This window comes from Dermacentor silvarum, chromosome 5 (genome assembly GCF_013339745.2).
Source record: "Dermacentor silvarum isolate Dsil-2018 chromosome 5, BIME_Dsil_1.4, whole genome shotgun sequence".
In the NCBI taxonomy this organism is placed as follows: Eukaryota; Metazoa; Arthropoda; class Arachnida; order Ixodida; family Ixodidae; genus Dermacentor; species Dermacentor silvarum.
In genome coordinates, this window is record NC_051158.1 from 37,805,991 (window position 1) to 37,821,183 (window position 15,193).

Sequence of the window (15,193 nt, forward strand, 5' to 3'; positions counted from 1 at the left end):
GAGTTTAAGCGCACCTATTTTCATCCCTATGCTAATTCCATATATTATGTTATTTTCCTTAGGTGAACATCATTAGGATATTCAACTTCTTAAAACACGGTACAAATGTATCGCCTTAACTTTTTACATTCACTCATGTGAATTACTACCAGACCTCATGGTACACGTTGTCTCTTTGTCCACGAGATGCACATGTAAAAATCACCCGAATTCATTAACCCACCATTTTGTTGGGATCGACACCTACAAGTTTTCGGTCTTCCATCGTACGATTTAAGAGTGGAATTTTCTAGCCGAGCCGTATTGGTTGCATGCAAAGTGAAAGTGAATTGTATTATATTTGTACTTTATAATTGTGTCGGTGTGCTCTTGCAATTTTCTTTTTTGTTGCCTTGCTTGTGTACTGTTGCTGTTTGCTGCATAGCACCCGTCGTGCAAAGACCTAATTCTGGTCTGCAGTATGTCAAAAACAAATAACATAAAAATAAATCTGTACCCAATATGAAGGATCCCGCGCTCGCCCTTCATCACGGTCAGAATCCGGCGCTACGACTTTTTTTTCCCCGCGAGCGATTCTCTAAAAGTAAAATAGTCTGTCAAGTATGATGCAAAAATTTCGCGAAAATATTCTGAGATTCTGCAGAGGTTATGGCGAATCATTTGATTGGTAAATTCTGTAAGGTCACTCGCTGCTCTCGGGTCATCGTCGTGCGTACGCACGTTGTTTGCAGTGCTTTCCGAAGTTCCAGGATTCGTGTCCTCCGCCACCGTGGTCCTTCGTCGCGCTCGCTCCGAGGCTGTAAAAGGCCAGGCACGTCGCTAGAAGGGCGCGCATTTCTCTTGTGCGTGCTGTGCTTCTGCGAGAAATTGAAAGTGCGCTTACAGTGGCGCTAGAGGCGAACGTCGAATCGACCCCACAGAGCCCAACTTATCGTTTTCGGCACGCTGAATCTGACACCTGAAAAGTCGAATTGAAGCGCTGCGAACCTAATGCAGATCCTATACCAGCGGTTTTGATGTGCTGGAGGGAGTTTCCAGTTCTGTACCGATCAGCAACTCAACGTACACATTTAGTAATTATTGAACTAATTAATTTTTATTGAGTTACCATTTCATTATTTTCTTCGCACGAATAAGTCCTCTATGGCCAGAAATAAATGTGAACAACTTGTTTTATTTTCTTTGACGTGGAAGAATGTTTGGGCTTTGTGTGGTTAAAGAGGGACGTTACGTTATAACGATTCCTTCAGCTCGATTCTATGCCACTCTTATCATCTACCACTCACGGTTGGCTGATCCCGTCCATAACGTGGGTGGAACGGCGCTATAGATGACCACTGACGAAGCGCGAAAATGAAAATGGCCATTGGAATAGAATCATGACATTGTCTCGGCCTAGACTACTACATTTTACTTGTCTTAGGAACCTCGACACATTTGGCTTGATGACATAAGATGATGTGCTAATTTAGGTGCTGCATAAACGGAAACGTCAGGTCTACATGACCCTTCGTGCTACACCTCTGTCTGATATTCGCTCACATTTCGTACGGAGGTTTAATTTCGTATGAAGTTTAGTTTAAGACCGCGTTTTCGGGTACTTAGCAGTTTTCTCCACCATAAATCCGAAGTGCGCCTCGTCTGCGGTGACGCTACTCAAAACATGTCGATTCTACTGCAACGAAATGGTGGCGCCATCTGTCAAGGATACGGTGAACATCGTTTTTTTTCGCCATAGCCATGACAGATGGCTCCACTGGGCATCGCCGCTGACGACGCCCACTTCGGACTTATGAACGAAGCCGGTGCGTGAACTTCCAAGTTTGCGCAAAGAAGCCAATCACAATCGAAAATTTTGATCGCGATCGAAAGTTCCCGGTAACACTGGTATTACGTTCTCATGAGGTGTCTTGCGATTGCTTGAGCTGTCGGCACAAGACGCGGTAAGTAATTGGTGATCCGTCCTGCAAAGCACAAAAAAAAGAAAAGTTGGCTGACGATAACGACACTCGGTCTATCTACACAGCTATACATCATGCAATGCGGCGGCAACTTATCAGTATCACGCACGCACACAGCAGCTTCACAGCACGTGTCATAAAAAGGAAAGAAATGTAGCTCGCGTTACTAGACAATACGAACCCGAAATAAAATTTGTTTTTGAGTCGGCTGCGAGGAGAATTTTTTGTCAAGTTACCTTCGGCAGCCGTAGCGCAGTGGTTTCTTGATAATATCAGATAATTGTTCAGGGCAGCAAGCAGCGTGACTTTAGTGGGATGATAAAATGGCTTGCCTTAATTGCTGGGTTGCTGAGCCTTACCTTATATAAATCCCGATGGCTCCAAAATTTCGGTTCACCTAGGAGATGCGATTTACCCCGAAAGTTCTTGAAGAGGGTCAAACGGGTGGGAGAGCTTAGCTGGCAAATATGTAAACTTATAAAACAAAGCGCCCAACTATAAGCTGGAGCTCGCTGTTACGTTCGCTCGTTGAAACTCAAAATTTCACCTCTTTTAGTGTTTATCGAAAGAACGGCCTTTATTTTCAGTGCATGTACGCAGAAGAAGCAAAGAACAAAAAACATATCCACTTTTATTACACACGTGGGGAACACAATGAAGCTTGAGGTTTGTTGAGCTGGGTTTAAAAAGCTTGACGACGCTCTGGTGTTATTGAGGCACGAACGTAGCGAGCAATAGCAAGACGAAAACGGAGATAAACGACTTTGTGCTCCATATCATATACTAACATCTATATACTGGAGACTGTACGAAAGCTAGAGACTGTTTTCACTCCTCGCATCCGCGATGAAAAAAAAAAGTGCGTACCATTAGAAATATGTAGGTATGCGTAATGTAATTCAGTGTAACATTATGTGCCGTACAGTTTTGTCGGAAAATGCGATGTAATTATTATATGGCGAACGTCGTGGATATAAGCTTATTTACTACTTAACGAGCGCGGAGGGACACATCTCCGCGACCAGTGGCCACAGCGCACCTCATGAACTCGCGCACAAAACGTAGTCCGTCATAAACTGGAATCATAAATGCCCACAAATATTACTTCATTCTACGTAACTTTACGTTTGCAAGTTGCAGTTGCAATGTACGAAGCCACTATGAAGTAGAAAGCGTCGCAGATGGGAAACAATCGCACTGCGAAACGCGCCCGAAATGCAATTTCTACCGTCATATTACTTGCGCAGCTTCCGCAGCTTTACCTGCTAAGTATGAAACAGACAACAGCAACCCCTGCCTTCTGCTACAATTGCTATGCTGTTCTTGAAGACCGTGATAATCGTCCGTCTACTCTAATTTTCAATTTTCAGCTGCTTAGGGTGTCTCAGGTGCCGCATGTGATGTCCCACACAATAGATCGAAGTTTCATTTACGAGGCTGCGTTGTTGAATACCTGCACTCAATTTTTTTTTGTTTATGCAGGTCTGCTTCGGCATCGTACCCTCAGTGTCATTTTAGTGTTATTAGCATTTTTGGGGAACTTTACGCACTTTTAGGTATGAGGTCCGTTTCTAACTTATATCAAGCCAACTTGGCACACTGAGTATGTGGCACGGGGAATGTGCCCCAATAGGCAATTTGCGAGCAGACACCTTAGACCATTGGGTTTTGTGTAAGAATAGACAACTTGCTGTCATTGGGTATGCGCGACCGGATGTGTGACACCGGGCATGCGAAAGAGGTGAGAAAGTGGAGATTGAGAAGCGAAAAAAGTCGGCATTAAAGGCAGCCGCGGGTGTGTCCGAAGAAGTCAGATAAGTGAACAGATTGGGACCAGAGCGTGCATTGAGCGAGGAACATTGAGCTACAAAGATGTGATGTCGGAAAGAGAAAATTGAAGGAGTCGGCGGCACAGAAGTGAGAAATTTGGTAATACGGTGAGTCGCTATACATTCAGGCGGGTTCTGTCGAAACATTTTGCTGCAACTGTATACACCACTTCCTTCTAGCATGACGAGATTTTCAAAACAAATCCAAACGCTATTTCATTTTTGTCAGCTAGGGCTGTGCCCTAATCTCCCAGTGATCCTCTCTCTTGGGGGATCGGCAATTTCTTTCTGCCCTGTAGCGTAAATGACGCCAATATTTTCTCAAAGCTGCTGAGTGCATGCGCGCGCAGGTTGACGATTTTTGTGTTTTCTCGCTGTCTTTCTCTCCAAAGAAAATGTCCGTTGCCAGTCAATGCTTGTCCTGTGTACTTCTTCCCGCTTTCTTTCGTCTCTTTCACGCTGTTTCAAAAATGAACGTTAACCGGATTGCCCAACTGTCCTCTGAAATCTCCCCAAGTTTCCACATGTATAGATTCAACGCCCGTCCAACCCAGTTAAATAGTTCGTTAGCTGATCTGCAGTCAGTAGTACAAAACTAATTTTCCTTCATTTCGAATGCTCAGCAAAGAGCTGGAGTCATCTCCATAGGACCGTTTGCAGCGGTTAGTTTGCGGAGTACGAAAGACATGGCGCTGCCGGCTTCGACTAAATAAAGTCTGTTTATTCTGAATAGAGGGGCTTTACGACTAAATAGCTCCGACGCCACGCAGCGCCATACGAAGCCTTCCAAGTGCAGCCGGCTGCCTTCTGAGTGCCCCCGAATTCCTTTTGGGAGCACCGAATGGCTGAATCGCCACAAAAAGGCAATGGACTTGTGCTAACTCTGCTTAGTGTACAGAATAACATATGGCACATATGAAGCATAGTGTGGTGTGGTACACCTGAGGAAGTATTGTCGGACACTTTTCAGTATGAACCCACCCTGCAGTACCAGCAATGGTGAACGAAAGTTCGCGTGTTTGCGGACAGTGCCTTTTAGCAAATAAATGGTTGTCTGTCATAGATGAACCAGTATCTGTACAGATTATGCTACTCAGCTTTGAAAAATCGATGTGAATGAGATATGAACAGTTACGAAGGTGAGTGAGCTCAGTGCGACTTAGTTTCTTTTCGTACACGTTCAATGTCGCTGCGCTCTTGGGCTTCGTAACGAAGATACTGTGCCCGGTAACGTGCATTTTATTAACAGGAGGAGACGAATATTCAGGGCTGGAACGTACGCGTAATAGCGGTGGACTGCCATAGGCAGTCACGATAATAGAACGACTACGTCTCCCGTGCAGTGGCGAAGCCCGAGGGGCGGCACACCAGATTATCATCGTCATAATCATCACCATCATCAGCCTATATTTATGTCCACTGCAGGACGAAGGCCTATCCCTGCGATCTCCAATTACCCTTGATTGGGCTAGCTGACTACTTTCCCTCTCCGTACTCATATTTCACTCCAATTTCTTTCTTCCTTAGTGCAGGGTAGCAAATCAGACTCAGGCTAAGTGGCGTTGGCTCAGCCTTGTTAACTTCCTTGCCACTACGTCATCACTTCTCTCTCTTTCATTCGCCTTACCCCACCCCTTTCTTGCATCGCTCTGCTGCTTGATGAAGTGTTTTATTTCACCTTCCCTCCGCACAAGTGCATTACAAAGTACGCTGACCTATGTACTCTGAAGCGAAGCAGACATTGAACCTCTTCAGATAGGTTGCGTTCGTCCCTTATCCATGTTTTCATGCGTGGTTTGTGGCAGTAATTAAGGGTAACAAATTTGCACCCCTAAAGCGAAATTGACATATTGTCACAATTGAATTTTATCCTTTAACTTAACATCTGGCGAAGATGCTCCTTTTAAACTGCGCACAACTGGTTAAAAAAACAGAGGCGCTATAATTCGTACTTAGGGTTTTTACTCGCATAGAGTCGTCGAAATATGCCCTAAGTCGAATTCGTTTCTCCTAATTTTCTTCAAGGCCTCAGTTGCTATCGCAGATACGTCCATCTGGAACAAACAGAAAAATAAATATGCGAACAACGCATTAGTTAATGCAACGAAGCAGTAAAGGGGTATATAAACTAAAAAAAAACACAGCTGGTTAGATTACTTTCCGAAATTTCAGCAATGATGGCCCGCTCCAACCTTCGCAAGTTCGAATATGAACCGAATCAAATCTCATATCTCTCTCTCTCAAATCAAAAAGTTGCATTCGAGCGTTAGATATTTTGTTTCGTTTAATACTCTGTTAGGGCCAAATACACAGGTTATCATCATCATAACAATCATCAGAGCATGTCAGCTTACCAGGGAGAAAAAAGGCCTATACTTATATTGTCCACCAGCCTCTCCAAAGGACCAAACCGGAATCAACGTACTTAACGAGAATGAATACTTTGGCGATATAGTTTTGCATATTTTACCTATAGCTGCCTCCACCAGCGACACCTCGTGCCGACACGACACTAACCATATAACACTGACACGCTAGAAATGAAGATGCCGCCTTTGGCAAAGACAATTCCACCTCTCGAAACGTTGGCCAACCTGTTTCAGGCACTCTACACGACTTCGTCCAGTTTCATGTTCTCATTTACTAGCCCGGGCTTACAACTTGACTTTGTGTTAGGACACCGAACTGAGGCTGGCGCCATAAACGGGGCCGCACAGGGTAACGCATTTAACTTAACTCACTTTAACTGTACTAGTGTCTTCCGCAAAGGAGAAAACACGTCACGTTGAAACTTCGCAGGAGCCGAGCAGACTTTGTGCGCATGGCGGTTAGGGCCCGAAAGGCTACAGTATGCTCGAGCCCTCTTAAAGTTTCTGACGATTTCTGTGTAGGCCTCTGCAGAAGCTTGAGTCATTTCTGTAATAATTTCCACACTTTTATTCGTGTTCGAAATAATCGTGCCTAAGCGTTAGGCCAGCGACACCACTCACGGCCTTGACTGCGGATGAGGAACATCCTTTCCGCCGCTGGCGTCACGTGTACGTGATCTTCTTGTGTGAAGGCAACTGCTGAATAAACTTATACATGCTACCTGAATGCTACTAGTTTCAAGGTCTCCCTTTTTATTGAACGAGAATAACTAAAAGAGACCGAGGGCCCGATTTTTATCTCATTCATAAGAGGCCTAGAAACAAACACACCAAGGACAGCACAGGCGAAATTACATGTACCTACTCACTGAATTAAAGAAATTATAAATTAATACAAATAAAAGTGAAAACACTCCCAGATTTAGTTCTGGCAGATAAACATAAATAGCTCAGATAGTGGATGGGAAAACGGCGACGCAGTAGCTCATTAGGTTAGAGAACGCATGCATACTGCGAAGACGTGGGTTCGTGCCCCACATGCAGCCAGTTGCTTTTTAATCCACTTTCACTTCAATTAATGTAGAATTTATTCATTTCAAGTAATCATCATCACCCTATATTTATGCCCACTGCAGGACGAAGGCCTCTTCCTTGTGATCTCCAATTACCTCTGTCTTGCGCTAGCCGATTCCAAGTTGCGCCTGCAAATTTCCTAACTTCATCATCCCATCTAGGTTTTCTGCCGTCCTCGACTGCGCTTCCCTTCTCTTGGTATCCATTCTGTAACGCTAATGGTCCACCGGTTCGAGAGGGAAACAGCGCGAAAAAACACGACAAGAAGACAAGAAGGGCGCTGGTGTGTGTCTCCCTTCTTGTCTTCTAGCTTGTCGTGTTTTTTCGCGCTGTTCCCCTCTCGAGTATGTACCGACTAGCCCAAGCCTCTACGTTCCACCGGTTATCCGTCCTACGCATTACATGGCCTGCCCAGCTCCATTTCTTCCGCTTAATGTCGACTAGAATATCGGCTATTCCCGTTTGTTCTCTGATCCACGCCGCTCTCTTCCTGTCTCTTAACGTTAGGCCTTACATTTTTCGTTCCATCTCTCTTTGCGTGGTCCTTAACTTCTTCTCGAGTTACTTTCTCGTGTCTTTTGCAGAGATGTTAGCTATCCATTCGCAGTGTATATCACTCTTGTTTACTTTTCTTTGGTCTGTATGAGATGTTAGTTATGCAGTGTTATGCAAGTGGTGGCGTGGAGCAGAACACCCGGATTCTAATCTGCGTATAATAGAGGTTATTAATATGGCGAGCGTCCACGTGACGTCATGCACGCCATATTCAGGCCTGACTCCTACCTTCCTCTTCTCTGGTGACGGTAAACCAGAAACGAGTAAGTCAGATAAAGGAGCAGCTTCTGTTCTCGCTGTGGCAGTTATCCCGCATGGAGGCCGCGATGACGTCAATGCAAACTATAGTTGACAGCTCATCGGTAGACTTGCCAGTGCACTGCATTGATTGGGGCTGCGAATTAGATTTCGAAAATGCGGTTGTCTTGTCAAAAAGAGAGATTTGTCATGCTAAGGGTTGCCGGGGCTATTCATACACGGAAGAGGGTAAAGGACGGCGTCACGCGCACTTAGCTAAAACTAGCTGTAAAAACTTACCAATTTGAGGCATATACAGTGACGCTTTGTGATCAGTGAACGAGCCTCCCCGACATCCATTAAGCAACCCTCAAGGACCACTTTAAGGAGATCTCCATTGTAATTCAAGCAAATATGACTTACCTGTGTAATTAGGCACGCGTCGCCAGCTGAGACGCCGGCAATGACCACGACCCACCCACGGTGGCCAGAAGAAAAGCCGCAATTAGGCTTAACGAAAAGAGTGCCATACCGACACCTTTGGGGCAAGGATTTTTTTTTAAGGCGTCGCTTTGCTGCGTGGGAACCCGGTGACAATGACAGCGCTTCAGTGATTCCATCCCTAAAGCTTCGACTTTATATACACGGATGAGGTAACTACACGCCTGTCTAGATTAGTCAGGATGATAAAATTATTTTTTCTCTTCTGCCCATATCATTTCGTGATAACCGTTGCCACTTCCAACATACTTGCACAGCATTCTTACCTCTTCTTAGGGCACTCTGCTGGCGTAAGACAAAACGCCCTGGTGGGGATGATGCTCTTCTGTCTACTGTATTCCTTTTTTATCTATTCAATTGCCTAGAATGGCTTCACTTTGGTTAACAATGGAAGCTTTTGGGCACCAATTATGAAATTATCTTTGCTCTTTTGCTCACTGCCATCCGTGATAAATTTTGCCGCCCAAGCAAGGTCTCCATTCTTTCCCCTTTTTATGACACTCTGCTGAAATAACGCAAAATACTTCTTTCGACTCGACAAATCCTTGTTTCTTTGCGCACGTTACGTAGAGAGGGCAGCGATTACCGTCCAGTGCTATGCTTACTGCCACCCGACGCAAGATGTTACATTACGTTACGCCTAGCAGTGCATTCTTGAAATCAAACCAAGTTATTGGGTTTAATTAAGGCCTCGAAGCAACTCAAGGTCTACGAGAAATGCATTGAAAATGAACCAGGAGTAATTTCCACGACGTGGTAGTTCGTTAACGCCCATCTTAATCACAGTACGCGAGCATCTTTTGCATATCGCCTTCATTAAGCTACCTAGCGACAGCTACCAAGAGCTACCGAGGTCTCTTTGCTGCCCCGGCGCGGCCTAGACCCAGGCCATCAATTGGCAGAATATTCAATAAAGTTGTCTCACTCACTCGCACAAGCTACAAATCCGTGGCAATTTAATTCTTGAACATTTTCGGTGCATAATGCATATGTTTAAACTCTTGATTTCCCTAAATAATTTTTGCAGTCCTACAAAATTTAACTTTTCTGTAGCTCCATTGTATAGCAAGGCGCACATCTATTGGAATAGTGCATTTCTTGTTGCTTCATCATTAGGCTCTCAAAACTCTTCAGATTTTATTATTTTTCATTCAGAAGTGAAATTATTACTTATGTGACCGCCAAAAATTGGTTTCTTGATACACAAAATAAAGTTAACAGGCTATAGTTAATAGGTGCAATTCACATTTGCTAAGAATTGCGTTATGCATGACGCAATATTAATCGCTATTTTTATTCTAAAAATGTTTGCCCGAAAAAGGCTGATACTTTAACTGCGCTGTGAATTCAAGTACATTTCCAAGGTTGACAGCTGGATACCAAAGTAGGTGGACACCACCTACGACCTATTAGGCAGGTTTTACAATTGGCCAGAATAGCACTTACTTTATACACTCGTGGCAAGTTCTGGCGGTACAGTTTTTTTATTTTTTGCGAAAATAGACGAATGCAAATAAGCCCGCGATCTTGCCGAAACCCCATTCAACACCTTGGCGCACTTTGCTCATTTCCTTGTTGAACAGCAACCGATGCCCACTTGAAGACGTTGAGTTATGGGGCTTCAGCAGCAGTCGCAATAGCTGCTGCTGAAGCAATAGCTGTGGCAATAGCTCGGGCCCTGGAAGAGCTTTTCTAGTTGCTGATAGGTCTTACTTTTTCTCAGAATACCTGCAGGATCACAAAGGCGTTTTTGCACTCAGGATATGCTCGAATCACCCAAGCCCGCTGCAAACAAGACAAAAAAGCAATTGTAGACATGGTTTTATCAGTTGCTTCATGTCACTCTACAAGTCATATCTTATTATCTGTGCTGTTTACGGGACACAGTGTAAACCAACCTATAGGGCTTTTCTATTCACCCAAGTTTCTCTGCACATACGCCCTGATACTATGTGGTACACTTGTGCTGCCTGCAACAGGGCCCTCGATTGCATGAGGTGCAAGGCAAGGTGCTGTAAGGTGTCGCCATGGAGCAGTGCACCCTTGAACTTTGCGCTTGTGTGTGCAACCCGGCACACAACAGCCTGTAGTGCTTGCACCTTTTCGTTTGTGCTGCCTGCACATTTTCTGAATTTAACAAAATATCCCACCATCATCATCATCATCATCATCAGCCTATATTTATGCCCACTGCAGGACGAACGACTCTCGCTGCGATCTCCAATTAGCCCTGTCTTGCACTAGCTGATTCCCACTTGCGCCTGCAAATTTCCTAACTTACAATAAGGATTGACGACCTTAACCGAGAAAGTGTAAGAGCGGGTTTGAAGAATAATATATGCAGAAGACAAAAATAATGTTCAATAGCCTTGCAAGGGAACAAGAACTCAGAATCGCCAGTCAGCCTCCGGAATCTGCGAAGGAGTACGCTTATCTAGGTCAATTACTCACAGGGGACCCGGATCATGAGAAGGAAACTTAATGAAGAATAAAATTGGGTTGAGTGCATGCGGCAGACATTTCCAAATCCTGACTGGGAGCTTACCACTGTCGTTAAAAAGAAAAGTGTACAATCGTTGCATTCTACCGGTGCTAGCATATGGGGCAGAAGCTTAGAGGTTAATAAAAAAGCTGGAGAACAAGTTAAGGATCGCACAAAGAGCGATGGAACGAAAAATGTTAGGCCTAACGTTAAGAGACAGGAAGAGAGCGGTGTGGATCATAGAGCAAACGGGGATAGCCGATATTCTAATTGACATTAAGAGAAAAAAATGAAGTTGGACAGGCCATGTAATGCGTAGGATGGATAACCGGTGGACCATTTGAGTTATAGAATGGATACGAAGAGAAGGAAAGCGCAGTCGAGGACGGCAGAAAACTGGGTGGGGTGATGAACAAACCTTACATCTCCACACAACTGTGCCAGTCGGACAGCCTGTAAAGCTTTATTTGTATTGAATTTACAATTACAGATAATCAATATTTAAATAAACAAGTTGATCGTTGAAAGTTTTCAGGAGTCATTGTAGGTTCCAATCAGAAATTCGATGCATGTTCATATTGGTTCAGTCATTAGGAAATAAATTGGTTTTGACATATGAGCCCTAATTAAATCTCGTTCAGTACTCAGCACTTCTCTCATTTTGCCACGCACTCATTCGTATATACTTATTGTGTAACTACATTTGCTTTATCAAACAATTCTCCCCTGCCACAAGTTGCTGCAAATTATGAAAAATTGTCCGTTTCGGTGGCATTTCCTTCTGAACAGTCTAGAGCTACAGTTTAAAATTTCAAACGTACTTGCTTTCAACTGTATGCTATGCATAATTATTCCCAAATTAGGTGTTCCGCGTTGCATCTCAATTTCTGGAACAATTGAGGAGGCTCGCGTCACCCCTTTACCTGTCTATCTGCGATGCGGACCTCTTCGAGTATTCGTGCGACTGCTGTGCTGTCATTGACGCCACCCTTTATCGACACTTCCTGACATACGGCCGGACTACACTTTTTTCAAGAGCCATTAAACGCCATGAATCCGCCATACCATCATACTTTGCCCCTGATGACCTTCCACGTATGCCCCCATGGGTGATGTCCCAAATACGGGTACGTCTATCTATTCCCGGAATTTCTAAAAAATCACGAACACCTACCGTCGGCCTCAGACATTTGACACTTGAATATATGTCGAAAGAATATGGCTCCTCGGTGAAAGTGTATACAGACGGATCGATCTCGTCGTATGCGTCTGGTGTGGCTTTCGTAGTGCCTGCGCATCAAATCATTCGACCATTTCGTCTGCGTAACAAGACGACTACAACATCTACGGAACTAGTGGCAATCAAAGAAGCAGTTCACTATATTTCGCGACAGCCTCCTCAAGTATGGACAGTCTTCAGTGACGCAAAATCTGCTCTTCAACTAGTTATAGTGGTATTGAAAGAAAGCTGTTACACAGTGTTGGCTTTTCAAACTGCGGATCTATACACTTAAGCGCAAGAGAATGGCCATCACATTACACTTCAGTGGATTCCCAGTCACTGTGGTATACACGGCAACAAACTGGCCGATACCGAAGCGAAGAAAACACTCGAAGATTCAGTCACTGCTTGCAATTGCTTTTTCAAGAGCGGACGCCAACTGCCTCCACTCCAGTGTCATCCGAAAATTGACAGAAAAGCGCTGGGACAATCCGGATAATCGACACAGACGACTCCAGAGATTGGACCCTACCATGAAATTTAGGCTATCACCGAAAATTCAACGCAGCTGTGCCAGTCTTCTGCAGAGACTAAGACTGGGGGTAGCCTTTACGCGCAGGTACGTGCACCTCATGCGACGCACCGAGTATCCAGACTGAGAGTTGTGTTATGTGAATGAGACTATAGGTCACGTGCTTTGTGACTACCCTCAGAACATGGAAGAGCGTCAAAAGTTGAGCAATGACCTTATGCGTATCGACAGCCCACCATCGTCGGAGGATGTTATTTTAGGCCCTTGGACAGACGTTCAATCGAGCTTTAAGCCCAACCAAGCGTTACTGAACTTTTTAAAAAATACGGGCCCGGACTGTAGGCTTTGAGTATACCAAGTTGCTTGACATATGTTTAACACCTCCTTTCGTCATGGTCCGCCATCATGCTCCTCTTTCTTTCCCCCTTCCCCTTCCCCCAATGCAGAGTAGATAGAGAGAGCAAGGAGAGGAAAGGCAGAGAGGTCAACCAGAAAAGCGTCCGGTTTGCTAGCCTGCACTAGGGGTAAGGAAAATGGGGAATAGAAAGAGAAAAATGGGGTAAGAATGAGTACTGAGTGCACGTGAGACGATGTACAGGGACACTATAGGCGGTCTCTTAAACCGGTGCACTTCAAATACTGTACTAAAGCACGCATCGCTTTTGTGCCAGTGACGGGTGTAGCCACGGTCCGAGTATCTTTGACTCAGAGAACGGTCTCGAGTCCAGCCGGTTTAAAGTTGTGCTGAGAGAGAGTTTAAAGTTGTGCTCGATGGTTTCCTCGCACATACCGGAGTCGCACATCGGGCTCTCGGCCATTCCCATACGATGTGAGTAAGCGTTCGTGAACGCCACTCCCAGCCACAAGCGGCACAGCAAGGTTGTTTCGCCGCGGGAAAGGCTAAATGGCAGTTGTAGCCGCAACAAGGGGTCCAACTTATACAATCGGTAACTAAAGGCATTCGAACTCCACAAAGCTTGTGACTTTGTGCGTGAAAGCAGACGAAGTTCCCTGGCAGTGTCCGTCCTGGCCAGAGAAATATACCTCAGGCAGACATATCTGCATTTCGTACCATTAAACTTCTATCTCTCTCTCCCATCTTGAAATATCTGTGTTACAGTTGATATTCTCGATCATGTACTTTCTGACCACATGCATTGTTTTGCTAACTTTGGTTCATTGCTGTGTTCACTGGAAATGCACCGTCTTTTATCTATATATTGTTATTATATTTACGGTAATAAACATGAAACTGAACTTGACGGCTGCGTCAATCACGTCCAGTGAAAACTTGCGAATTGAAACTCTTTTCTCTATATCAACCCACCGGCATCATTTTGGCTGCCAAAGTGTGGCCCCTTTAATTGGCAGATTATGTCATTTGGACACATGATCGAATGGTATTTCACAGCATGGGTTCGCTAGTGCCCAGAAACAATACATTTTTTCATTTGTCAACTGGCGACAGATAGCCCTGGCGGTGCCATTGATGAAGCCCCAACATTTATCCAGGGGTGCACCTTTGGAATGCAAAGTTTACGTGCGACAAAAAAGAAATAAATACCTAAATAAAGAAGCGCTGTCAACCAAAAAAAATTTTGATATTTACCCAAGGTAGGGATGTCAAGCCAGGAGTGACTGCGTCCTTCAAAAGGTGCGTGATGTTACTTTCGATGTGTGCAAGAACTATATTTGTAACTGATTATGTAATTGAATAATGACTGCCAAAAAGGTGCTCCAGATCGCACAACCTATTGGGGTTGTGCGATCTGGACGACGATCTGAACGAGAGCCGGCGAAGTGTAACGCACAAATTCTCGACTCTTAGCACAGCCCCTCGTTGAGATGTTGTGATGCCATCTGGCATCATTAAGGCATTATTAAGCCTTGATGTGTCATTTTTTTTTTGAGCCGGAAGTATGACCTGACAAATTCAGTGCCCTTCCACAACTGTGAAGATGCCCAGGCGTTGGCGCGACACCGACGAGATCTCTCCCGCTCCAGCTCTCGGCGGCTCATATACCCACATATCCAACGCGGGTATGAGCCACACGTGAGTTCTTTCTTTCTTTCTTTCTTCTTTCTTTCTTTCTTTCTTTCTTTCTTTCTTTCTTCTTTCTTTCTTTCTTTCTTTCGTTCTCTCTCTCTCTTTATTTCTCTCTGTATTCGCGGGATCGAATCCCGGCCACGGCGGCCGCCTTTCGATGGAACCCCAGGTGGTCAAAATTATTCCTGAGCCCACCAATACGAGGCCTCAAAATCAGATCGTAGTTTTGGCACGCAAATAACCCATAATTTACTTTATTTCTTTCTCCCTTTCTTTGTTTCTTTCTTTCTTTCTTTCTTTCTTTCTTTCTTTCTTTCTTTCTTTCTTTCTTTCTTTCCTTCATTCCTTCCTTTATTCCTTCTTGTCCCTGGCTCATACTCGCAT